The following is a 26,394-nucleotide window of genomic DNA, read 5'->3' as shown; positions in this document are numbered from 1 at the left end:
GGGGGAGGCCCCCACCTGAGTGTCGGTGGCTGGGGCTGGGGTTTGCAGAGGTGATGGTTGAGGGGGGGTGGTTTGCAGAGGTGATGGTGGGAGAGGGTTTTCAGAGGTGATGGTGGGGAAGGGTTTGCAGAGATGATGGTGGGGGAGGTCCCCCCGCCTCCTAGCCATTTGCTCCTGGCCTGATCCCAGTGCTTCGAACCCCGCCATTTGGGGAGATTTCTCTGGGCTCTGTTGTGTCTTTGGTTTTCAAGAAGATGCCAAAGGTCTGCCAGCAGACCTGGAAAGGGCAGTGTCCTCACAGAATCAGAGTCTGTGGCCCCATCTAAACTCAGGTCCTCCTTCTGTCGGTTGAGGGAGGCAGGGAGGGCACTGCGGGGGCTGGGAGGCTTGGGGAACAATGGGGCCATCTCTAAGACACAGGGGTCTCCAGGGGTGGGTGTGTCCAGAGGGCCCTGGCTGTGGAAGTGGGAATTAGAGGTGGCTGCCTAGCCCAGAGCTGGTCCTGTGGGTGGGCGGGGCCCTGTTGGTAACCCCTGGGGGTGGAGATGGAAGCACTCATTCAATCCTGGATGTGATGCAAGCAGTCAGGACCCTGGACAGCTCCGGATTGGTCCCAGACACTCTTGGGGGCAAAAAAAAAAAAAAAAAAAAGAGGAAGCTCATGTTTCTAGCCTCCTGTGCATCCCATCCTAAGAACCCCTGGAGTATGGCTCAGAGGAGGTGAGGGTCTCAGGAAGAGAAATGAGGGCAGAGGCACAAGACCCCTCTGTCCAGGATGGGATGCCAGACAGGTCGGAGCTGAGGTCCACAAGCCAAACAACGGGCAAGAGGGAATCTGAACCAACACAGCCAGGGAGGGGGCCTTTCTGGAGTCCTAGAGTGGCTCCATCATTAACTTTGGTGTGACTGAGGACCTCAGCTTCCCCAGCCAGAACACAGATGGAACGGTCTCCAGGTGGGTGGCCCATCCTGGTCCGCCCTACTGTCCTGACGTCACTACAAATGCCGCCTCTTTGTACTCTCAGAAGTGCTTTGGTTTGGACACTAGATTACATGGTCACTGTCTCTCTGGGCACCTTTGCATTCAATGCATACTAATGATTTCCTCCTATTTCAACTTGTAGCGAGAAAGGCTTTCAGCCAGGACCCAGGAGAGGCCCTGTGGAGGGGTCAGTTACCCCTGGTGCTACTTCCCATTCGTCAGCCAGGCCCGCTGAGGATGACCTACCCTCCCTTCTTCCTACAAGGTACTGCGGCCCCAGGGTGTCCAGAGGAATCAGTGGCCAAGACCTTTCGTTGGTCCCCATTCTCCTCTTCCTCCTTTACTAATTGAACTCCAAATTTAAGCTGGACCCACCAAAATACTACATTTCTAGCTGCCCTTGCAGCTAGGACCACATTCCAGCCAACAGGATGTGAGTGGAGTTGAAGTGTTCCACTGGTGAACGACTCCCTTAAAAGGAATGGGCCTAGGCCGGGCGCGGTGGCTCAAGCCTGTAATCCCAGCACTTTGGGAGGCTGAGACGGGCGGATCACGAGGTCAGGAGATCGAGACCATCCTGGCTAACATGGTGAAACCCCGTCTCTACTAAAAAATACAAAAAACTAGCCGGGTGAGGTGGCGGGCGCCTGTAGTCCCAGCTACTCGGGAGGCTGAGGCAGGAGAATGGTGTAAACCCGGGAGGCAGAGCTTGCAGTGAGCTGAGATCCGTCCACTGCACTCCAGCCTGGGCAACAGAGCGAGACTCCGTCTCAAAAAAAAAAAAAAAAAAAAAAAGGAATGGGCCTACATGCTCCTTGCCAGCTGGGATGCAGATGTGATGGTGGGAGCAGGAGCAGCCACTTTGGTCCCAGATGTGGAAACTACGGCTGATGGTGACACAGCCACCCTACCAGCCCTGGGCCACTGACTTCTGGCTGTTTGTGAAAGAGAAATAAACTTCTATCTTATTTAAACTACCGTTCTTCAACAGTTTGTCCCTACCTAATACAGATGAGAGGCTTCTCGCTCAGAGGAGCAGACGACAAGGGAGGGGGCCTGGCACAATCTGGAGGTACTCTGGGTAGATGGGGAAGGGAGGAGAAGCAGGACTACAACTTCCTCCTCCTCCCCTGCAATCTGTCCCTGACATGCCCAATTTCCTTTTTCCCACCCTGGCACCACAGCTCCACCCTGGCCGTCCCTATACTTTGCACATGCCATGCGTGGTGGAGACGCCACCGTTTCTGCCATCTCTCACCTCACACCCAGAAGCCCCCTGTGCCCCTCTCACACACTCTTCCTTCCTAGAAGGTCACTCTGATCTGTCTGATTCTCTGAGTTCTGCATGCGTGCATCGTTCCTCTCTGGGAGGGTCAGGGCCCCCCATGAACCACATTCCCAGCCAGGCCTGGGCTCCCAGGGGCACAGCTAGGGCTCCAGCTCCCCCGTACCTTCCTCTGAGTGGAGCACACAGTAAGACCGTAGCATATGCTTGCAGACTGGGCACCCTGCCTACCTCCACCTGCCCCTTCCTGGGTGTCCCAGAGGCTTAGCGTGTCAGCTGAGCAAGCCTGGAACTGCGGCCCACTGAGGTACTCATGGCATCTCAGGGCCATGCTGCAAGTGGCCAGGCCAGGATGCTCCAACGTCCTAAGCAGCCTAAGCTAGGGCAGGCAGAGAGCCCCACGGGCTGCTCCAGGTGCCTGTGATCTCCATGTAGAGAATAGCAAGGCTGTGATACTGGAGCCTGGACGGTTCTCCTGGGCTCCTGCTCTGGGCAGATGCACAGCCCCTGTCTGCCTCTATTTCCTGTGTGTGATGGCACCACTGATGCCCATCGCTCAGGGCTCTGGTGTTACGGAGAGGCTGCGTCTAGAAGGTGCTCAGTAAACGTGTTCTTCTCCTTCCACGCTTCCCCCTCCTCCCTCCTGCACACTCTGGCAGAGAAGCAGCTCCTTGAGCTCTGGGCCACGTCTCTCCGGATCAAATCATTGCTATGGAAAAACAACAGCCCTGTCTGCTAATTTCCCTCTGGCTCCCATGCCCCGTGCTGGCCACCTGCGCCCTGGCCCCTGCAGTTCCTCCTCTTCTCCCAACTCTCCTTCCTCCCTCCTCCCCCTCCATGGCTGCCGTCAAGCCAGACCTTGGCGCTGGCCTCCTCCCCAGGCCCTCCAGTTCCCCCGCACGCTCTCTGACCCACTTTCGCTGCTGGATTCACAGTTTCCCGGGTGGGGCTGGGGGAGTGTGGCTGCAGCCCTGGCTGGGAGTCACTGGGGCTAAGTTTGCAGGGGGAAGGGATGGCTACGGCATGCGCGCAGCCCCCAGGGGTCATCACGCGACATGTATGCACAGGGATGCACACAACTGTGTGTACAGAATGTGGATATTCTGTATCCCCATTCGGGGATGCAGGGGGCCTGGGGATCACACCTGTGCAGGCCTGTAGCTGGGCCAGCCTGGGGCATGCAAACACGCATGCACACACAGACGTACACCCATGTCCAGTGGCAGGAAGGAAGGCAGCTGAGGCTATGGAGGGAGGATGGGGGAGAAAGACTCAGTGGCACCTGCCCAGAGGGCTTGCCGGGCACACACCAAGGCCCCAAGAGGGCTTCAGACTTTAGCCAGGTGGTCACCTCACCAGATGCTGTGTGACCCCCTGGGGCCTGGGCCTCCATAGCACACAGCACGATGACCCTAGACTCTCTGGCTGTGGGACCAGCAGGGCAACCTGGAGGTAGCTCAAGCCAAGGCTGGACTGCAGGGTAGTAGGACCTCGGGGTGGGCAGAACCTCAGGGTGGGCAGGAGACGGGAGCAAGTGGAAGGGGAGCAGGCACAGCTGAGAGGACTCCTGGCTTCTCATTCACTTACAGACCCTCACCCCCAACTCACTGAGGAAGAACACAGAGAGGTTACATGACTTGCCTCTGTGTGCACAGCTGGTGAGCAATGGCGCCCACAGTTAAACCTGGGCCTGGGACAGATCCCTCCCGCTGGGTGCCAAAGAGCAGGTCAGAGACCAGGGGTCAGAGGCCAGAGTTCAAAGTCAGGGGGAGGGTCTACAAGGGGAGGAGGCCAGAGTTCAGGCTGAAAGACAAAGTCTGCGGCAGAGATGGGCAAACTGGGGCCGGAGGCAGCCTTCAGGAGCCCTGACCCAGGGGAAGGAGGGAATCTCCAGGGCCTGCCCAGCGGGAGAGGCCAGAGGCAGGGGGCCGGGCATCTGCAGTCACACCCTCTGTCTGCTAATGAAGTTACAGGAGTCACATGATGTAAATGACAGGAGGAAATTAAAAGACCAATGAAGATCTAGGAGCAGAAGCTGGATCCCTGCAGCCTGGCCTGCTGCAGGAGCAGGTTGATTGTGGCGGGGAAGGGGCTCTGCAGGAGGCAGAAGCTGGCAGGAGACCCAGGTGCCGGGGAGGGGAAAGGAACAGCTCCCTTCTCATCCAGGGTGGCCCATGGGGCGACTCCATCCAGGCTGGGCTTGGGCAGTTCCGAGTGTGTGCAGAGGTGAGATAGGATGGAGGCAGCGGCTGCCCTTGTGCTGGGCTCCTGTGAGGAAAAGCAGCCAGGTGTGGGGTGGAGGCGGAAGCAGGGAGAACCCAGGCTGGGTTAAGGGATGCCCCTGGAGGATGCCCCAGAATGGGCTGTGGCTCATCTTACAAATGTCAGCATGCACCTTGTGAATACCACCGGGACAAGGTCTATTGCCTGGCATCTAGTAGGTGCCAAATAACCACTTGGCAAACGAATAAGACATGTAGTAAGCACCAACCGAAAGGCAGCAGTGACCGCCGTGGGCAGGAGAACGGCTCAGGTGTTGGCTGCTACCTTCCTAATGATAAGGAACAGACTTAGCTGGTGTATTCCCTTCCTCTTCACCTCTACCCACTTCCTGGTTTCCTGCCTGAGATGCAGATACAATGGCCGGAGGTGTGGCAGCCATCCTGAGGCCATGAGGACAAATGTCCACAGCTGCAGAGCAGGAAGCTACAAGGAACCTGGGCCACTGACAACCCCCTTAGGCTATGTACCAGCTCCACTGCCACCCTCTTTGCATAAGAAAAATGACCCCCATGTGGGGTTCAATCATGCAGTGTTTAGGTTTGTCTTGCACAGACAAACTCAGTCCCTAGCTGACACAGCATAAAATACTACTGAATCATTTTATGAGAAAGTTACTCTCACTTTAATACTCTTGATTACAACAAGAAGAAAGTCTCAGATCAGGGTTGGTGAGTCTTGAACACCTCTGCACACTTACCGCTCTCCCGTTTTAATAAAGCAATAGCAGGCCTTGGGCTCCGAACCTCCCCCGGGGCTACAGCATCCAACTAGAATTTAATAACATTGTTTTGTTTCCACTGAATTTATTTTTATGATTATGAATTCTATTTATGGCAAGAGAGGCTTGTTTTCCATTTGTAGTAGTGCTATAAAGCTTCCCTTTTAAATAAATGTATTTAGGTTTTTAAAAAGTGAATGGATTTAGAGGAAGGCGGTAGGCTTGAAGTCGGAGGTGGTGTGGGGAGTGGTGAATGGAGTCTGGTGGGGATGCTGCCCAGCCCTGCACTGCTGCTTTGAGGGAGTCTGTCCCGGGCAGGGGGAGCCGGCAGGGCTGGGGTGGTTAAGCCTGGCCCCTCCGCATGCTGGGGGCTGAGCCTCTGTCGCAAGAGGGTTTGTTCAGCCTGGAGACAGGGGATGGGTTTCCCTTGGGGCTGGGGAATCTCTAGAAGACGCAGCCTCAGAGGCGTAGGCTGGTCAAGTGGGCGATGAGTTGTGAGCAGTGACTTGAAGCTGTCCTGGTCACTGAGCCACTAACTCAACGTCCCAGGTTCCTTCCAGCCTGCCCGTGTGAGGCAAGACTTCAAACGCGGGGGCTCCGGGAGCTGGCGTGACCTTTTGCTGATTAGCTCGCGCTGTTTGCTCGGCAGCCGCCAGCTGATCTCTGGACGGCGGCTCAACACACCAGCCACAGCCGCCTGTCACCCTCCGGCAGATAAATAACTGCTCCTGGAGAGGTGGGGGAGGGGAGCCGGGCGTGCGGCAGTGTTGGGGGAGCGGCTGCACGCAGCATGCGGGGATTAGTGAGGTGGCCTTGGGCGAGTCGCTGGGATGCCAGCCCTGCATTTCCGCAGCACCTCTGCCAGCAAGGGCATCGCTCCCACTCCCCAGAGAGGGAAACTGAGACCTACGAAGGGGAAGGGGCTTGCAGACAGGGTCTGGGCTCACCTCTCTGGACTCCCAGGCCCTACTGTCTTGAACAGGCCTCTACCTCCTATCATAGCCGCCGGCCCACCCCCGGCCTCTCTCCCTGGTGCTGAACGAGTCCAGCCAAGGTCACCCAGGGTCACAGGATACCAGAGAGCCCCTTCTAAAGTCTCAATCACTGCCTGGATAAAAGCAACTTCTAGGGACCAGGCCTTGAATGCAGGAATGGAGGAGAGGGGCAGAGGTGTTAGAAGCTGGGAAACTTCAACTTGCTGAATGACAAAAGGATGTCCCTAGAAGGGATCTCGGAAACAATGCGTCCCATCCCCAAGTTCCTGAGGAAGACCAGCGAAGCAGCTGCCTCCAACATCAGACCGCACAGGAGCCAGGGCCCATCTGTCTTACCACCTGCCTTCTGAGGTGGGCCGGGCTGGGAAGCGTCCCATCTACTTATTCAACAAACGTTTATGCACCGTCTCCCACCTGCCGGGCTCTGAGGCTCACAGCACAGAGTCAGCAGCGTGGAGCTGATGCAAGAGAGAAGACAGAGATTTCATGCCTGGAGAGGATTCTGGAGGCTACGGGGCTGGGGTGATCCCACCAGGCTGCAGTGAGCCTGAAGGAGCCTCAACTTGGGCTGGGATGGAAGGACAGGCATCTCTGGGAGGAAGGCACAAACTAACACGGATGGAGCATCGGTGTTCTGGAGACTGCTGAGTTCCCATTCCATGCTCAGGGCAATGCCCAGTGTGGTTGAATGAGCACCTACTTGATGCCAGGCAGTCTACACATCCCACTGAAGGCTTCCCTCCCGGGAGGGGCCTTATTTTCCCTATTTTATAGATAAAATGTGGGCAGGGACTTGAAGCTGTCCTGATAAAAGATGAGAGATAAAAGAGGGAGGTCAGAGGTAGAAATGACTTGCACAGCATTTCACATCCAAAACCCAGCAGGACAGAGGTGGTCTGACCTTTAAAAAGGAAAGAGGCCGGGCGCGGTGGCTCAAGCCTGTAATCCCAGCACTTTGGGAGGCCGAGATGGGCGGATCATGAGGTCAGGAGATCGAGACCATCCTGGCTAACCCGGTGAAACCCCGTCTCTACTAAAAATACAAGAAAATTAGCTGGGTGAGGTGGCGGGAGCCTGTAGTCCCAGCTACTTGGGAGGCTGAGGCAGGAGAATGGCGTGAAACCGGCGGGGCGGAGCTTGCAGTGAGCCGAGATCGCGCGCCACTGCACTCCAGTGTGGTGGCTCATGCCTGTAATCCCAGCACTTTGGGAGGCTGAGGCGGGCTGATCACTTGAGGTCAGGAGTTTGAGACCAGCCTGGCCAACACGGCAAAACCCCGTCTCTACTGAAAATATAAAAATTAACCGGGCATGGCAGCAGGTGCCTGTAATCCCAGCTACTTGGGAGGCTGAGGCAGGAGAATCACTTGAAAATTGGAGGCAGAGCTTGCAGTCAGCCGAGATTGCACCACTGCACTCCAGCCTAGGCGACAGGGCAAGATTACAAAAAAAAAAAAGAAAAGAATCAGACAAACTTGGGGGACAGGGTGTTCCAGGCAAAAGGACCCCCATATGTAAAGACACAGAGAGGGAAGGTCCGTGGCTGCCGCTGACCATCTCAAGCAAAGCTCAGCTCAGGCCTCCCAACCACTGTCCCATCCCCAGTGGCTGTGCAATGGCCTGGGGTCCACACAGCCCAGTCCGCTAGCCTCACCCTAACTGTCCACACTCTGCCGCAGCCCTGTGGGCCTCTGTGTTCTGTCTGTCGCAATGTGGGTCTCAGTCTGGAGGCCGGGGGTTCCTGGGCTCCTGGCATGGTCCGAGCTGCCGCCCCCTCCCCCAGACTGCCCTGTCTTCCCAAGAGCTCCCAGCCCAGGGAGGCCCCATCGAGAGAGGGTCTGTGGGGACATCCTCACATTTCAGGTGGGGACACTGTTGCCCACAGAGGGGCAGGTGCAGATCACTGTCACAGGGCTTTGCTTCGGTAGGTGATCACACAGATTGGATGAATACGTGAAGAACTGAAAACCGGGATTTCTGTTTCTGAGCGTGCTCTCTCGCTCTCGCTCTCTTTCGCTCTTTTTCGCTCTCATTCTCTCTCGCTCGCTCTCATCTTCTCACTCTCTCGCTCGCTCTCTCTCTCTTCAAGGTTTTTCCTTCCCATGTCTCTCTGAGCCTCTGGCTGTCTCCTCCTCTTTCTAGAAGTCTCTATATTTTCTGGATCTCTCTGTTCCTCTCTCATCTCCTCCTCTTCCCACACTCCCTGCCCTTCCCTCCCCTCCCCTCCTCTGGCCTCTGGATGTTTGGGGCACAGGCTGAGTAGGGGTCCCACAGGCTGGCCTCAGTGGCAGCTGCCACCACCCATCCCTGCGCAGCGGACCCACCCCGGGTTCGTTCCCTCGTTTCCACTTTCTAGGCCAACCGACAGACCCACATGGAACACAGAGTCTGCACACAGGGAGGACATCGCTGCACTCTGAAGACGCAGCCTGGACCCGGGGCTCTCACTGTGAACCCCCCAGGAGCCTGGTCCATATATTCCCAGGAGGAGGGGGATCTTCCCTGGAATACAAAGGTGGTATCAAGGTCAGCAGGGCTTGGAGGGATCCCAGATGGGAAGGAGAGACTATCCCACTGGGGAGGAGGAAGACCACAGATGGGGCCAGGTAGGGCTGGCGTCTGAGTCCCTGCTGATCCTGGCTTGGGCAGGGCAGCCCCCCTGTGCATCAGGGAACTCCAGGCTGGGGGCATGGAACATCTGGGGCCTCGCCCCCACTTTGTGAAGATTTTGCTGGGTGGTCTCGGGAGTGAGTCCCTTCCCTTCTCTGGGCTTCAAGTTCCTCATCTACACAACGAGAAAGATAGGTTCATGATCCCGAAGGTGTCTTCCAGGCCTAATATTCTAGGTAATATTCAAGGCAGTAGAGCAGGACAGAGCTAACAGCGCAGTGGACCAGGGGCTGGGGTCTGGGCAGGGAGCAGCCTGTCCTGGGGACCCCATCGCCTGCCAGCCTTTGTGGGAAGGAAGGAGAAAGACGTGGAGAAACGAACACTGGCCTGTGAGTTAGAGGAGACTTATTGCCCCGATCTGACTCTGCATCACTATGTGGCCCCTCGGGCCTCAGTTTTCCCACCTGTAACATGAGACAGCTGCAACAGATGCAACTTGAGGGCCTCCCAAATTGGAGATGCTACAAGCTGTTGGCAGGGCCAGTGCTGTGCGTGGAACTCCTCCCTACCAAGTCCTGGTGAGGCTTTCAAATAATGCCATAATGGCAGGGGCGAGGGGGCAGGACAGAGCCCAGGAAACGAGGTCTTCTGGGATCCCTCCCCAGAGCCCAGTTCATCTTGTCTTCCTGAGAAGCCTCCCTCTAAAAGCTGAGGAGGGGTCTGGGGAATCATCTGATCATCAGCAAAAAAAGGCAAGACTTGGGAGGTTCTAGATGGATTGGCTCTTTCTGTCCCCCCATGTAATGAAGGAGAGAACCCGAAAATTCCCAGATGCCTTCCTCTTGTGGTCCATTGGAATTGGCAGAACATAAGCAGCACAACCACTTTAAATAAATTCAATATATAGAACTCTTTAATATGGAAGATGAGTTATTTATTGAGGAAACCCACAGTCTAAAATCCAGACTTTTCAGTGTACTGTGTCACTTAATATCGCCTCCTTCTGGTCAAGTTAGATATTACAACCAAGCTCTATTAGACAAACTACGTAACAGGACCTGCTAAATTTGAAAGCTGCTGAGTTGGAGTCCCAGAACTGGATGAAGTTTCCCAAATCCAAAGTACAGTTGCCCAGAGAGGACATATCTGCTATTTCTGAAAAATGCTGCAGAAAAAAAACTTGTCCAGCTACCTTCCCACTGCAGGATGAAACTCAGAAAAGACACTGCATAACTGGGTCACCAAAAGATCTGGCAAGCCATTGGGATGGAGACCTCCACCCCCCTATTCACCTAGGCATTCAATTCAACAATTTGTATATATTGTTCCAGACAAGAACCTGTTTCAAATATATACTGCAAGTCAATATTAACCTATGTGACCTATGCCATGTTATTCACATAGTGGTTTTATGCTCCAACACTGGACCATATCTGTTCACAAAAGTGGTAGAAGATAAAGTCTCCTCTAATCCTCAGGGTTGATCCTGGCTTGTCAGGAAGGATAATGGGCATACCCCGAGTATGGCCACCACCTACTTAGACCATTTCCAGGTCCTCCGTCAGCCCCAGGCTCCTCTTGTCCAATTCCGAGGCCACCCCTGTGGCCTCTGTCCACTCTCTGCGTCTGAGGGCAGCACCACTGAACCAGGGTCAATCCCTAAGAAATGCTTATTTCTGCAGGACACCTGGCTCTGTCTCCATCTCCTTCCAGGCACACCTACTCACAGGTCATTAGGAATTGTTCCTGTCCCCCTTCCCTGCAACCCCCTGCATAGAGCATGAGGAACAAGAGCATACCTTACTTGCGTGTCAGGGCCTGCCAACCACCTGGTGTACCAGCGAGGAATAGGCTGGAGGATTCCTCCCTGCCGGGCTCATAGACATGTTCGCCTCATTCCAGCACACAGGACAGCCTGGGTCCAGACAAACTGTAGGACAAATGGTCGCCAAGGCAGCTGCACCTGCACAGAGATAGAGGGGAGGAGGGTGAGGAGGGATGGAGCACAGCCTCCTGCAGCCATCTCACCTGCTGGAAGACCCCATCTGCCGGAGCCACCAGCTGTTGGTCACACATGTGTCGGACTGCAGGTACGTCACAACTCAAGAACAAATCGTAGAGGCTGGGGACTTCCTGACACACAGAGCAGGCTGACACATGGAGCCAGGCGCCAGCCGGGACAGAGGGGAGAGGAGCCAACAGCAGATGCAAGATGTGAGCTGAACTGCAGAGCGAGGGAGTTGCCAGACCTGGGGTCACTGCAACCAATTCCAGCTCTAGTCACTTGGCGGTGGCCCAGGTGTTTGGGGCAAAGGTGGGGCCCACTTCTGGGGCCACTGGGTCCATGGGAACCTTCCAGGCACATTGCATCCAACATCCCTACATGAGGTGAAGGCAGATGAAACAACAGGCTGGACTGATTAGGTAGAGACCCTGGCTCCATCCCTAGCAGGGCCCTCTCCCTGGCACCTCCCACCCCAGCTGCCTGGGAGTAGAGGATGCCAAGTGCCAGGCCAGGCCAATGATCGAGAAGGAAACTAAGTCAGGAGGCAGAAGCCTCAGGCCCAAGCCCAGCTCTGTGCTGGTCTGCTGAGCAAGAGACCTTGGGCTGGTCAGTGAACTATGCTACCCACAGGTCAGGTCATTCATCCACCCACTGGATCAATCCCAGGAAGTTCTGCATGCCCAGCCCTGGTGCTGAGGATTCTCCAGGCCTCATCTCATTTCACCAGCATACTTGCTTTCTTCACCATGAGGAGGTACCTGATTCCCATTCTGCAGATAGGGAAACTGAGGCTGAGAAGAAGTCATCCTGCCAGGGACGCACAGCTGGGGTGTGGTGCAGAGCCCAGCCCCATGAATGACGCCTTTGCACCTGGAGGGCAGAAGGGGAAGCACTGTGGGGTACTGGTGGGGTGCAGGGACCAGAGGAGGTGGTGTCTGCAGGACAAAGAGGGGTTCTGGGTGCAAAGGGCTTGGCAAGGTTGGTGTGGAGGCAGGGGGCTGACGCTGGGCTCTGCTGCACCTGTGCCCCTGGAGGCTGAGGGAACCTCAGGAGGCCCTGGCAGGGGTCAGGAGGGGCCCCCTGGTCTGTCTGCCTGTGCCCGGCTCCCACAGCTCCAGAGCTGGAGCGAGTGCTAGAAGGCGAGCAGGAACCTGTCGCTGGCGGAAGTGTGTGTGTGCAAATAGATGAGTGAGTGGCATGTAATTACCTAAAATTGTGGGTTAGAAGCGGATGTAAATAACCAAAAAATACGTGGGGAAGTGGGGGGATGCTCATCAGTTAGAGATAATTACTTAACCACTAATTGAAATAATAATGGTGTGTATTTGAATATGCTAATGAGGCTGAACCTGTGTGGGAAAAGGTAACTGAAATAACATAGTGGGAGGCTTCCAGGCCCACACCTGCTCTGCCCCAGGCCTTTGCCCCGTAAGCCCCCCTGCCGTCTACCCAGCCCATGCCCACTTTCTTTGCTTGGTCCTGCCCAAGGTCCCTCCCAGGGCACCCATCAGCCCCAGGGTTGCCCCTGCTTCCCGCGCTGGGAGGGCAGATGCTGCGACGCAGGGCATTTGTCCACCAGCCTCCCACAACGCCCCAGGGGAGAGGCAGGAATGTATGCTTGCGGAGTGCCTACTGTATACCTAGCCCAGCTCTGCAACGCACTCCGTATTACAGACTAGGAGACAGACGTGTGCGGCCAGCCCATAGTCACGTGGAGGGGTCCAGCCAGGACGCGGATTTCCAGCTGCTCTCGGACTTTCCAGCAAAGCCATCCAAAGGCGGAACACCCAGGCATCACGGAACCACCATGTCACTGCGAGCAGAGGCCCAGACTCCGTGGGAGTGGGCTCTGTGTGTTCTCACACGTGTGTGCTGGGCACGGTGTGCACGTCAGGGCACCTGCCCTGGAGCGTTTCACTCTCCATTAGCGTCACAAGCAGACTGTGAGTGTACACACACACACACACGTATGCACGTGCACACATAGGTACACGGGTTGCACATGTGTGCACATACACATGAACTCACACATGCATGCATGCACAGAGGCATGCACTCACGTGCACAGGCACACCCATCGCTCTCCACAAAGGCTCACTCAGACACATGCAGGCCCAGGCATCCAACGCACCCCCTCGGGCACGGCCTGAGCTTTAACCCAACATCCAACCTGGCATCTGCCAACACATGGCACCTGCGGGGCGGGACACAAGATGGGGTGCAGGGGCCCACTCATCCACCCTGTAGAAGCCAGCCAGGCCTGGAGGGTGGTCTCTCTGGGGCTGTGTGCTTTACAGGAATGAAGGTGATTAGACAACCTCACAGTGGCCCTTGCATTGCTGCTAGAAATCCACGCTTCTGAACAGCCAGCATCGATCAGGGATTCCTGGGGTTGCTGGTGATCTGACACGCAGCAGTTGCTGGCCCAGGGGCTGCACTGGGAAGGCAGGGGGCATGCCCAGATTTGCATGTCGTGGAGATTCAGGGTGGTGTGGGTGGCAGCAGTGCAAGGTGGGATTTGGAAGATGTGGAGCTGCTGGGTTTTTTGTTTGTTGTTTTTTTTTTTTGAGATGGAGTCTCACTCTGTTGCCCAGGCTGGAGTGCAATGGTGCGATCTCGGCTCACTGCAACCTCCACCTCCCGGGTTCAAGCAATTCTCTGCCTCAGCCTCCCGAGTAGCTAGGATCACAGGCACCTGCCACCACGCCTGGCTAATTTTTGTAGTTTTAGTAGAGACCGGGTTTCACCATCTTGGCCAGGCTCACAGGCACCTGCCACCACGCCTGGCTAATTTTTGTAGTTTTAGTAGAGACGGGGTTTCACCATCTTGGCCAGGCTGGTCTTGAACTCCTGACCTCGTGATCCATCCGCCTCAGTCTCCCAAAGTGCTGGGATTACAGGCGTGAGCCACCGCACCTGGCCAGCTGCTGGGTTTTGAAGAAGTGGTGGCTCCTGCCCTTGTATGTGGTCCGTGGTGGCTCGGAGGAGGAACCCAGAGGGAGGCTAGGCTGGCAGCTGAACGACACCACCACGGCCATGACCTTGACAAAGCCCCGAAATGCTGTGCCTCACTTTCCCTCACTGTAGAACAAGGATGATCGTGACAGATGGTCACGATCCCTTCATCAGGGTGCAGGCTCACAGCTCAATCTTGTCTGGAACTGCAGGCTGGGGAGCCTCAGAGACCACTGAGCTGGAGGGGTCAAAGCTAAGAACCCACCCTGGAAAATACACAGGCAGTTTCGTCTGTGATATTCGGGGGCTCATCAGACCTCCCCGAGGACCATCCCCGGACGCTGAGACCCTACTTTACAGAAGGGCAACGAATCTGTGCAGGATGTTGTGGACGGGAAACCAAGGCCCAAAGACATCCACTAAATTGCCATGAGCCAGAAAGGGCAGGGGCCCAGAGGGACAGCAGCCCCCAGAGACTAGGGTAAACTGAGGCTCCGAGGGGCCGATCACACAGGTGCACAGTGAGGCTGTGAGGCCTCCCTTCTGAGGTGCCCACTGTGTGCTGTCGGAAGAGGGGCCCAGCGGTGCCCTCGGGCGGCTGCCAAGTTGGACTCAGTCTCCTGGCACCCGGGCGGCTGGGGGGAGCTCCTCCTCCTCCTTCCAGGACGAGGAACAACTCATCAACTTGCAAATGTCCGGGTGAGAGGGTTGGAAAAATGAAGGCGCCCAAACTTGACATTTGCATTTCAAACACTTATATCAGCAAAACAAATAACAGTAATTATACCATTTGCATATTTTGTGCATGATTGTTTAGCGAGGTGGGGAGGAGGGGCGCCTGCTGATGCCAGCAGCCTAGCCTCCCGCACAGCTGTGCCGCCCCGCCCAGGGTCCCTGCCGCCCCGCACCTCCATGCTGCCCACCCCGGGCCCTGTGGATGTGACGTGCAGCCCTCGGGCTGCTTCTTCCTACGGGCTCTGCCCTCTGGCCACTGGGTGTCCCTCTGTTCTCTAATACTCCCTTCCCCAGCAGCAGGTCCCCACCTCTGCCCTCTGCACTTGCTGTGCCCCCCGCCTGGGAGCCTCTTGCAGACCCACCCAGGCTAGCTCCTCCATTCAGGGCCCATCCTCACTGTCCCCGCCTCCACATTCTGATGGGGACACCCACGGCTGCCCTCTCTCTAGCCGGGAGCTCCATGAGGCTCCAAGCTGACCTTGAGCCCTGGTGGACAGGACTGACCCTTGGTGTGGGGCCTGCCCAGCCCACACCCCAGCATATGGCAGGCCCTCAGCAGGCAGGGGACGTTCACACTAAAGTCCCTGCCCCCCACTGGGCACCGGGCACCTGGCTGGGAAGGAGTGCCCAGGCCTGGCACTGACCTTGCAGGGGTGACGTGATGTGGGGTCTCAGGGTGAGGGAGATGGGACTCAAAAGCAAGGGCAGTGGGTGATCTGACTGCGTACCCCAAGGTCACACTCAGGACCCCAAGCTGACCCCCACCTAGTACTGCTGTGGGTGGAGCCTCCTGGGGTGGGGAGGAGCCGAGACCCAATGACCCACATGGCTCTGTGGGTATCACCATGTGTTTACGGAGGGTCTGGCTGTGTGTGAGCACATGTGCACATGCATGTGTGAGTGTGCATGAGCGTATGCACGAGTGTGTGTGTATACATGCGTGCGTGTGTGCATGTATGTGCAAGTGTGTGCATGCATGCACGTGTGTGCACATGTGCATGTGTATACATGTGTGCTTGTGCATGCATGCACAAGTGTGCATACATGCGTGTGTGCATGCATGCACGTGTGCATGTGTGCATGCATGTGTGCTTGTGTGTGAGTATGTGTGTGCTTGTGTGTGTGTATTGTAGGTTCTCCAGGCAATGCTGGTCTTTTTGTCTGGGTCAGGACTAACAGACTGGGTCTCTGGGTGCCCATTCCCCACAGCCCAGTTTTGGGCTGATGAGGGGGACAGTATGGCCTCCATCAGCGCTGAGAAAGGGAGGTGGTCCCACCCACCAGCCCACTCACAGCTGGCAGGGTCCCCCACCCAGAGACCACCACGCCTGGCTGCAGGCTACCTTCTCCTGAGCGGCAGCCATAACAAGAACACCAGCGATTGTGCACCTGTCACAAACGCCAGGCCCTCCCATGGGCTGACTTGCAGAATCATCCCCCAGCCCCACGAGGAGGTGGAAACTCCAGCTTTATTACCCCCATTTTCAGATGGGGAAACTGAGGCACACCGCAGCGACGCCTCTTGCTCAAGGTCACACAGAAGGGCTAGGATTTGTACTGACCCCACCCGGCCACTTGCTTTTTGCAAGACAAACACCCCGGCGAACACAGTCCTGGTGACGGCTCTTACAGGACAGGTGTCATCCGTACCCACATTTCACAGACCGGGAAACCAAGTCTCAAACACATGCAGAGGCCTCCCCAGGGTTACACTGGATGTGGCTAAACTCGGCCGAGAGTTCTTCGCTTTGGACTGAAACTCAGGCAGAGGCTGCGAGTAGGACTGTCCCCATGGTAATTAGGGCTCCACAATCAATCCCAGCGCGCAAGATGCCACCTCCCTGCTTCCTTTAATCTCCCCTGCTCAGCTCAGCACCGACAGAGGAAGCCGAGCCCAGAGACTTGGAAGTGCAAATGAGGCTCCATCCCCTGGTAAACTGCAAGCAGCAATTAACTCCTCACTTCACACCCCACAGCCCCACAAATTCCAGACGGGGTAAACAGTTAAATATGAAATATTAAGCCATAAAAAAAGCTGGAAGAAAACAGAATTCAATACTTATCAGTTCTCAGGAGGGAGAGAGGCTTTCCAAGCTCAGAAGGAAGAGAATAAATTTTAAAAGAAAAAGGAGGCAGATGTGACCAAATAAAAATAAGAAAAAGGAACATAAAAAGTAACCCAAATTAAAAGCTATATGGCAGAGAGGGAAAGATATTTGTGGCAAACGTGACAGATAAATGATAACTATCTTCATTATGTAAAGAACTCATTCGAATTGATTAGGGAAACATCAACAACATATAAATAAATGGGTAAAGGAACAAACACAAAACAGAAAATACAGGTGCTTACAAAACATATGGCCCAATGCCCAACCTCCCGTATAATCAGGGAAATGCAAACTTTTAGAAAATGCAATGAGACACCATGGACCCATCAAAGGAGACGTGATCTAAAAAAACAAAAACACTGAACTAAAATAAATCCCAGTGCACTGCAGTGCTGGCATGGTTATGGTTAAATTGGCACAATTCTTTTGGAAAGTCATTTGGCAATACAGATCAAACACTCTTAACATGTGCGTAACTTACAGCACATCACACCATGGTGCAGCTGTAACTTTCTGCAATCAAGAGCAACACAAGGACGCTTGCTGCCACCACTTTGATTCAGCATGGTGCTAGTAGTTGCAGCCATTGCAATAAGGCAAGAAAAGGAAACAAAAATTATAAGATTTGGAAAGAAAGAAATGAAGCTCTAGCTATCCACAGACAATGTGATTATGTACATAAAAAGTCCAAAAGAAGGTATATGTTACCAACATTAATACAATATTAGCATAAAATTCACATACAAATATATATTGAATTTCTATACATCTGTAATGAATAGAAAATGAACATTTATGAAATGTCAACACTTCAAATTAATTTATACATTCAAGGCAATCTCAATCAAAAATCACAGTCCATTTTTGTTTTTTGTGGAACTTGACAAGCTAACTCTAAAATGTATATGGAAGAAAAAAAGGCCAAGAATGTCGCTAAATAAAAAGAACAAGGTGGAGGGAGGGAGGGTCTTCTTCTTCTTCTTTTTTTTTTTTTTTGAGATGGAGTCTTACTCTGTCGCCCGGGCTGGAGTGCAGTGGCGTGATCTCAGCTCACTGCAAGCTCCGTGTCCTGGGTTCATGCCATTCTCCTGCCTCAGCCTCCTGAGTACCTGGGACTACAGGCGCCCACCACCACGCCAGGCTACTTTTTTGTATTTTTAGTAGAGACGGGGTTTCACTGTGTTAGCCAGGATGGCCTCGATCTCCTGATCTCATGATCCGCCCGCCTTGGCCTCCCAAAGTGCTGGGATTACAGGCGTGAGCCACCGTGCCTGGCCGAGGGAGGGTCTTCTTCTATCAGGTAATGATAGTTGATTATAAAGCTATGGTGATTGAGATATTGTTATAAGATTAGACACATAAGCCCATGGAACAAACAGAAAATCCAGAAACTGACCCATGAGACAGCCCTTAATAGGGGAGGCATAACTTTTTAATAAATTGAATATATATGGGAAAAAGTGAAACTGAATACCTGCTTTACATCACATATAAAGTCAACTCCAGGCTGATTACAGACCTAAACGGGAAAAGAAGAACTATACATTTTGAAAGATAAAGTAGAAAAAAGATAAAATATGTATATATAATACAAATATATATTTGTAGATTGAGATAGGGTCTCACTCTGTTTCACAGGCTGGAATGCAGTGACATAATCACAGCTCACCGCAGCCTCGAGCTTCTCAGCCTCAGGTGATCCTCCCACACCAGTCTCCCAGGTAGCTAGGACTACAGGCATGCACATTCGTGCCCCACTAATTTTTTTTTTTTTTTTTAGAGAAGGGGTCTTGTTATGTTGCCCAGGCTGGTCTTGAACTCCTGGGCTCAAGCAGTCCTCCCACCTCGGCCTCCCAAAGTGCTGGCATTACAAGCATGAGCCACTACACCCAGCCAGAAAAATATATTGATGATCAAGAGACAGGGAAGAATTTCTTCCCACTCATGCAAGAATATATTGACAAATATTACTACATAAAAATAAAGAATTTCTGCTCGTAAAAATATACTATGAAAATCTAGCCTGGACAACATAATAAGACACTGTGTCTACAAAATTTGTTTAAAAAATTACCCAGGCATGATGGAGTGTGCCTGTAGTCCCAGCTACTCTGGAGGCTGAGGTGGGAGGATCACTTGAGCAAGGGAGGTCAAGGGTGCAGTGAGCCATGATCCCACCACTGCACTCCAGCCTAGGCAACAGGTCAACACTCTGTCTCTAAAATATGCATGCACATGCACACATACGCACACATGCACAATCATACACACACGTGCACACACACCATACACACATATACACACACACATACACGTGTGCACACGCACGCACACACATACAATCATACACACCATACACACACACATCATACACACACACACACGCACACATGCACACACACATACACATGCACACACACGTGCACACACGCACATAGCATACACACACATACATGCACACACACATACACACACGCATACACACACACGCACACACACATACATCATACACAGTATTAAAACACAAGCTACACAATAGCTATCTTCCAAGAGACTGTGATCTCATTCGGAATCTATAAACACCTCTTACGAATTAATAAGGAAAACCAACACTCAGTCATAAAATGAGCAGGGATCTTGAAAAGGCATTTCACAAATGAGGACATCCACACGGCCAAAAACCCCGTGCTCAACTTCATTACTCATCAGGGAAATTCAAATGAAAGCTTGGTAAGATACCGGGACACACCCACCAGACGGGGAGGCTTCAAGCATCTCGTCAGATCTGGCTCTGGGGAAGGAGGATGTGGAGCAACAGGAACTCTCGCCCGCTGTCCTGAGGGTGCAAAGCCTCACCACTGCTCTGGGAAAGAGCTGGCGTAAAGCTGTGCATACCTGAGACCGGCGACTGTTCTCTGGGGTATAAACCTTGGGGAGGGTCCCGCATGTGTGAAGCAGGAGATACGCAAGGGAGCTCACCACAGTCCCAAACTGGAACCGACCCCTGATCCCCTCTTAGGACAGAACACTCTTCAGTGACGAGAATGAACCAGCACCAAGCATAACGAACGGGTATGTCTCCCCCGATAGTGCTGACCAGAAGAACGAGGTCAGAAGGGAAGAAGTATGCAAAGATTTCATTTACGGGAAGTTCAGAAGCGGGCAAACCCAGAATCAATTGTCCAGGAATGCTGGTTGCTACGATCAGGAATGACAGAGCGCTGGGATCGGGACAGAACGTGCCAGAAGCCTCTGAGGGCCGCCAGCATTCTAGGTCTTCACCCTGTCTGTGGTTACACAGATGCATTCACACAAGGTTCACACGGCGGTTATTCTTTCCCTGGCTCAGACGGGACTTTCGTACCCTGCTGTATAGACAGTTTGTTCCAACTCACAGTCTACACCACCACAGGGCTGTGAGGGGATGGCGTGCGCCTTTCACCCAGCAGCCCCACTCCTGAGAACCTACCATAAGGAGAGAATCCCAGAGAGAAAATCAGGTACAGCGAAAGATTTCCATTGCTGCTTGATAGAGAAGGAAAAAAAATGGAAAATGGAAACCACCAAAGTTTTCAATAACAGGACAATGATGAGGCCGGGCGCGCTGGCTCACGCCTGTAATCCCAGCACTTTGGGAGGCCGAGGCGGGTGGATCACCTGAGGACAGGAGTTTGAGACCAGCCTGCCCAACACGGCGAAACCCCGTCTCTACTAAAAATACAAAAACCAGCGGGGTGTGGTGGGGGGCGCCTGTAATCCCAGCTACTTGGGAGGCTGAGGCAGGAGAATCACTTGAACTTGGGAGGCAGAGGTTGCAGTGAACCGAGATGGTGCCACAGCACTCCAGCCTGGTCCACAGAGTGAGACTCCATCTCCAAAAAAAAAAAAAAAAAAAAAAAAAGAGGAGAATGACTAAATCAATTAAAGCACACCCTTATTATTGACTGTGGTTATTTATTTATTTATGATGGAGTCTCGCTCTGTGAACCAGGCTGGAGTGCAATGGCGTGATATCGGTTCACTGCAGCCTCCGTCTCCTGGGTTCAAGTGATTCTCCTGCCTCAGCCCCTGAGTAGCTGGGATGACAGGCACACACCACCACACCCAGCTAGTTTTTGTATTTTTAGTAGAGACAGGGTTTTACCACATTGGACAGACTGGTCTTGAACTCCTAACCTCAGGTGATCTGCCCGCCTCAGCCTCCCAAAGTGCTGGGATTACAGGCATGAGCCACTGTACCCGGCCAGCATCGTCATTTTAATAATGTTAATGAATATTTTGCAACTCGGAAATTTGGGGGTTTTATTGTTTTATTTTTTTGAGATGGAGTCTTGCTCTGTTGCCCAGGCTGGACTGCAGTAGCGCAATCACGGCTCACTGCAACCTGGACCTCCTAGAGCTCAGGTGATCCTCCCACCTCAGCCTCCTGAGTAGCTGGGCCCACAGGTATGTGTCACTACACCCAGCTAATTAAAAAAATAATAATTTTTAGAGACAGGGTCTCACTATGTTGCCCAGGCTTGTTTAAAACTCCTGGGCTCAAGTGATCTGCCCACCTCGGCCTCCCAAAGTGCTGGGATTACAGGTGTGAGCCACTGCACCTGGCTGCAACTTGGAAACTGCTGGAGATCAGTGAACGATCAGACTCAACAAGTCCATTCTCAAGATGGACAGAGATACCAACATGTCTCTACAAAACACATGTGGTGTGAAGTGCATCACTGCTCACGGTACCCATGATAGTCCAAACTAGAAACAACCCGAAAGGCCATCAGCAGAGAAGGGATACATCAACTGAGGTACAGCCTTACATGGGAATACTATACAGCAGTGAAGAGGAAGGAACCGCCATTACATCTAACAAGGATGAATGAATTTCACAGGTGCCATATACAGAAGTGCCCAGACACAATGTGCATATACAGGATGGTTCATTTATACAACATGCAAACATAGGCAAAATTCAGCTATGCTGGAAGGAACTAGGTAGTGTTTACCCTGAGATGGGGGAGAGGTGCCTGGAGAGAACATCAGGAGACTTTTGGGGCTGCGGGGGCTGGTTTTGTCCTGTTTCTTGATTGAGGTGCTTGTGAAAATTCATTAAGCTATGCACAGTGAGAATTTGTGAACTTTTCTCTATGTAACTTACATCGCAAATTTTTAAGTTTCTTTTAAGACTGATATCAACCCTGAAACAAACGCCAATCCTCAAAAGAAGAAGAAAGACAAGGAGAAACTCTAAAATGCGGACAAGCTTCTCTTGCATGGTGCAACCAGAACTTACATCTCCTGTTTTCAGCATTTTCCTAGTTTTCTTTAGTGTATACACATGTATATTGCTTTTGAAATTAAAGAGAGAAATAATATGCTATTACATATATTTAGATGCCAGGCCCCCAGAAAAGGATTCATGTTTAATTAGGACTTTGTGATTCAGGATGGCACAATGTTTTATATGTTGTAAAAAAAAATCTCATTGCGGCTGCTAACGGTGGCCGGGCCCCCTCGCCCCATCTTCTCACTGTTGTGGCCCAACCATTCTTCACCCGACAGGAAGCTGACGTGCTAATTTGCTTAGCAAAGTCAGAGCGAGCACTGAGGGTGCAACGCAGGAAAAGAAAATTGCCACAAAAGGGAGGCAGGAATATTCTGAAGGCATTAACCTGATGAATTGTATGTAAGAGCTGTAAATTTGATAAGTGCTTATTAGAAGTAGAAAATGAGGCTTGAAATTTGCTTGTTTGCCTGAAATGAAGGCTGAGGTTCCCTTGGAATCTAATTGGCTAAAAAGTTGGCGAGATGTTCAAATGTAGGCATCATATGAAAAAAAGACAGCTAGAGAGATGCAGAAGGCCAGGAGAGATGGTAACTGTTGTGTCAGGCACATTTGGAAATATTTATTAGAAACGGGAAAGAAAGTCCGATGTCTTCTCCAAGCCCGCTGCCTTAGTCAGCACCCGCCCCTCAGCCGGCCGGCTCTGCGGGAAGCCCAGGCCTGGCCCCAGCCCCACTGCCCTGTCTGTCTCTCCTTTCTTCCCACACCTGGAGGCTGAGGTGGGAAGATCACTTGAAGTCAGGAGTTCAAGGCTGCTGTGAGCCATGATTGTACCACTGCACTCCAGCCTGGGTGACAGAGAGAGACCCTGTCTCTCAAATAAATTTCAATTAAATAATTTTAAAAAATCTGCTCAGGTGACACATGCCTTGATGTGTCCATGGGCAGGCAGCCCCAATCCTGGTGAAAAACAGAGACAAAATCCCGGAAGGAGGAAGGGTGGGGGCAGGAGGTGGAGACCGCCCTAGAGAGGGGCCTGAGATCACACAGGAGTTGTTGCAAATTTGGCAAATACCAATTTTTCCAATTGTACACGTGGGTGCGTGGATGAGACGATAGGCTCAGAGGTCCCAAGGCCAGTGGGAAGCTGGGAACACAGACCCTAAACATGTGCCACACAGCAGGCTGGCCTCGGCTGTGCAGGGACCTGGCAGGCAGGGTCAACCCCAGCGGTCAGTTCCACCCCATGGAGTGGGGAGTGCAGGCCCCAGGGTGCTCCCAGTACCAGCTCCTCCCAGCACTGGCTCCTCCAGCAGCCCAGATACCCCCATGGAGGAGGAGGGGGCAGGCTCACGATTGTTCCTCTCCAAGTCCCACACTCTGTGGCAGCCGAGCAGGGGTCTCAGGCCCTCTGCATGTCCGTGGATGGGAATGCAGGCATGAGACCCTCCCCCTTCCCCTCTAGACCTGGCCTCTCTCCTGCCTGGAAGGGTGGGGGCTCCTCTCTGCCCTGCCTGGGGAGGGACGACCATCCTCATCTCCAGCACTGCCTCTAGGCTGTCCCATCCCTGCTGGGAAGCCCAGATCAAAGAGGGCAGCGGCTTCTCCAAGGTCTCAAAGCCAGTGAGAGGCGTTGGGCCTTGGACCCCAGCCTGGCCGAGTCACCTCCTCCGAGAAGCCTCCCAGCCTGCCCCACCGAAAGGGGCTGACCAGTCCCTGCTAATGCACTGCTCACGGTCATCTCCTGTGGCCCCTGTTGTTTTCCTAATGCCTTGCTTCACTCGAGTCACCCCACCGGACCCTCAGCTCCTTATGGGCAGTGCCGTGGGCTGAAGTGTGCCCAGCATCCCTGGGATGAAGCTCTGACCCCAGGCTGACGAGAGGAGGTGGCGGGGTCTCTGGGAGGTGATCGGGGTTAGCTGAGGTCATGAGGATGGGGCCCGTGATAGGATTCAAGCCTTTACAAGGAAGGATGCCAGGCTGGGCGCCATGGCTCACACCTGTAATCTCAACACTTTGGGAAGCTGAGGCAGGAGGACTGATTGAGCCAGGAGTTCAAGACCAGCCTGGGCAACATAGCGAGACTCCATTTCCACAGAAAAAAGTTTTAAACAATAATTAGCGTGTGGGTGTGGTGGCACACACCTGTGGTCCCAGCTACTCTGGAACCTGAGGTGGGAGGATGGCTTGTGCCCAGGAGGCGGAGGCTGCAGTGAGCTGTGATGGGGTCACTGCACTCCAGCCTAGGTGACAGAGGGAGACCATATCCGGGGAAAAAAAAAGAAAGAAAGAAAGAAGAAAGACACCAGGGCATTTGCATGCTCTCTCTCCCCCTCTGTCTCTCTTTCCCTCTCCCCCTGTCTCTCTTTCCCTCCCTCTTTCTCTCTCCTTCTCTCTCCCTCTGTCTCTCTCTCTCTCTCTCCCTCTCTCCCCCTCTTTCTCTCTCTCTCCCTCTGTCTCTTTCTTTCTCTCTCTCTCTCTCTCTCACACACACACACACTCTCTCTCTGCCTTGGGAGGACACGGTGAGAAGGTGGCCGTCTGCAAACCAGGACACTGGCCCTCCTAGAACCAACCCCGCTGGCACCTGATCCCAGACTTTCAGTCTTGGGGGCGGGGAGATAATGCATGCTGCTATCTAGACCCCAGTGTCCAGGTTTTGTTGTGAGAGCCAGGGCCGACAAAAGCAGGCAGGAGTCATGTCTGCCCTGCTCACTGCTGTGCCCCCACATCTAAACCAACCTGGGGCTCGGCATACAATAGGCATTTAATAAATGCACACTCCAGGAGGAAAGAGACTTTGTCTGGTAACCCAAGGGCCTGGCGGGCCCAACAAGATTTGCTGAGTAAATGTTTGTGAACAAATGAAAGGGAGTCAGTGAAACCAAATCAGCACGTTTTTTTTTTTGGTTTTCTTTTCTTTTTGAGACAGAGTCTCACTCTGTCACCCAGGCTGGAGTGCAGTGGCACGATCTCAGCTCACTGCAACCTCCACTTCCCGGGTTCAAACAATTCTCCCCGCCACAGCCTCCCAAGGAGCTGGGATTACAGGTGTCTGCCACAACGCCCAGTGAATTTTTGTATTTTTTAGTAGAGACAGGGCTTCTCCATGTTGGCCAGGCTGGTCTTGAACTCCTGACCTCAGGTCATCCACCCGCCTCAGCCTCTCAAAGTGCTGGGATTACAGGCATGAGCCACCGTGCCCGGATGCACGGTTTTCAAAGTGGGGCTCATGGGCTTCGGGGGCTGAGTCTGCTCCCGCCTCCCAGCGAGACTCGCCCAGGCCTGTGCCAATAGTCCCGCTCCTGCCCTTTCGGGAGGGCCGTCGACGCGGACACCTGAGCCCTGAACCGCAGCCCTGGAGGAGGAGGACGCAGCTGGTGCTGGGAAGGGCCGGGAGGCCGGTCACACATTCCCGGCACACTACTACTCCCTGGGGTTCTCAGGCAGGAGCGGGGTCCTGGTGGCTTTCCTGGTGGAGGGACCGAACCCTCACAGCCCCAGCGGGCTGCAATGAGCTCCAGAGCCATGGGGCAGGTCGCCATGTGCCTGTCGGCCACGTGTGCTGCCTGGCACAGCCACGTGCGTCCGGAGACATCCGCAGTGTAACTCAAAGTGAGGGGGATGGGCACATGTGCACGACGCCCGACGCCCCTCTGCAGCACTCAACAGGGAGGGCAGGGAGCTGGAATGTGTCCCAGCCGGGCACAGGGCTGCTGCTGGCAGCCAAGGTCAGGGAGACTCTCAGAGTCCCCCACTTCTGTCAAACAGACAATTTCTTTGGTTCTGGAATTAAACTATTAATAGCAGTGAAGATCAAGAAACTCAAGCGCAGGGCAGCTGACAGGTGGTCTCAAATGCACCCTGGGGGATGTGCAGCCAGCAGCTCTCAGAGCCAGTCTAAGTTTGGCAAAGGGCCGCTGTGTGGGCCAGGCATGGTGACAGTGACGTTTTGGTGTCAGGGGCTCCCGTCTCATACCCTCACTCCTACAAGGGCCTCCGCACCTGGACAGGTGGGTGTCTGGGTGCTGGCGGAGTTGACTGCTTCAAGGAGGTGGTTTCCTGTCTCAGGGAGGCGGGGGGCACCCCTGGGATCTGCTACTAGGGGCATAAGCCCCGGCCCATTGACTGACTGATGGACCAGAGCTCTATCTTTCTAGAAGGCCTGGGAGAAGCCAGGAATCCCCTCCCGGAGCCTGGCCCCACTCCTCCCTCCAGCCATCCTCCTCCAGCTCTTTGTGACATCACTGCCGTTGCCATGGGAACCCTGCCAACTGAGCGGATGACTTCACAGGAGGATGGGAGGCGCTGGGCTGGGCCGGCCTGGGTCTTGCAGCAAAGGTCTTTGATAACCAGCAAAATGGCAAAGGGAGGCAGGAAAACCGCCAGCAGGGAGGCCAGTGTGGGTTTAAGGCAACAGCATTCCCCAGCCCTGCCCAGC

General features: G+C 53.8%; 3 protein-coding genes across 11 annotated transcripts in view; 1 reads left to right on the top strand and 2 right to left on the bottom strand.

The window, feature by feature from the left end:
- The window catches only part of NUDT1 (nudix hydrolase 1), a 1,171,653-nt gene that overhangs the window by 550,168 nt on the left and 595,091 nt on the right, over positions 1-26,394 (bottom strand). The window lies entirely within an intron of this gene.
- The window catches only part of PSMG3 (proteasome assembly chaperone 3), a 585,180-nt gene that overhangs the window by 420,941 nt on the left and 137,845 nt on the right, over positions 1-26,394 (top strand). The window lies entirely within an intron of this gene.
- ELFN1 (extracellular leucine rich repeat and fibronectin type III domain containing 1) overlaps positions 1-26,394 on the bottom strand; it is an 83,138-nt gene that overhangs the window by 28,521 nt on the left and 28,223 nt on the right. For both annotated transcript variants that reach the window (XM_050784229.1, XM_050784230.1), the window contains exon 2: positions 10,672-10,835. The gene's annotated coding sequence lies outside the window, so the exon portion shown is untranslated. The remainder of the gene's footprint in view (positions 1-10,671; positions 10,836-26,394) is intronic.

This window comes from Macaca thibetana, chromosome 3 (genome assembly GCF_024542745.1).
Source record: "Macaca thibetana thibetana isolate TM-01 chromosome 3, ASM2454274v1, whole genome shotgun sequence".
Taxonomy (NCBI): Eukaryota; Metazoa; Chordata; class Mammalia; order Primates; family Cercopithecidae; genus Macaca; species Macaca thibetana.
This window is presented reverse-complemented; position numbering and strand designations above follow the sequence as displayed.